The following is an 818-nucleotide window of genomic DNA, read 5'->3' as shown; positions in this document are numbered from 1 at the left end:
GTCGAGTGGTGAAGGGCGGGTATGAAAGAGAGGAGTTAATGGATTCGACAGAGATAGAGTGAGAAGGCAGGTCGGATAGCTTTAGACGAGCTTCACAACGAGTGACGCCCGTCGCTACTTCCAATTCGACTGAGGAACACTGTCGAGGGAGCGAAGTCGGATTCGGAGTCGCACTACAGGAAAATCACCCACTTCCGGCGGCTTTTTCCGGCGGAATTTGAGCAATTTCCGGCGGTTTTTCAATTTTCCGGCGGCTTTCGAGCCGCCGGAAAAAACGGCGTAGGAAAATACTTTCCGACGGCGTTTTCCGGCGGCAAAAAAAAACCGGCGGTTTGCCGGCAGTCAAAAACCGCCGGTGGAAATTAAAAAAAAAAAAAAAACAGAACCGGCCGCTCCCGCTGAAACCGCTCCCCGGCGGCTCCGGCGGCACGCCAGCAACCCGCTCCGGCGGGCGGTCGCGCCAGGCTTTGAGTCGCGCCGGACCAGACCGCGTCGGACCGCGCTCGCGTGAGCCAGGCGAGCCCGAGTGCGCCAACGAGCCCGCTCCCGCGCTGTCTTCGCTGAGTTTCGAACCGTGGACCTCCTCTCCCGCTGCCCGCCCCCTGACCAATGCGCCGTTTCTGCAAAACTGTTAAAACTAAGTATTTTTTTATTTATATTAAAAAATTCTGAATATTATAATTAAACATTATTAATTTAAATTTTTATTTTAATTGATTATTAAAATAAACTAGTTATGTAAAGCCGCCGGTACGCCGTCGGAAAGCAGTCGGAAAGCCTCCGGAAAATTCTGCGGGATAATTTTGCGGGAAATTAGC

The sequence above is a fragment of the Dendrobium catenatum genome, unplaced genomic scaffold, assembly GCF_001605985.2.
Source record: "Dendrobium catenatum unplaced genomic scaffold, ASM160598v2 fragScaff_scaffold_133, whole genome shotgun sequence".
NCBI lineage: Eukaryota > Viridiplantae > Streptophyta > Magnoliopsida > Asparagales > Orchidaceae > Dendrobium > Dendrobium catenatum.
This window is presented reverse-complemented; position numbering follows the sequence as displayed.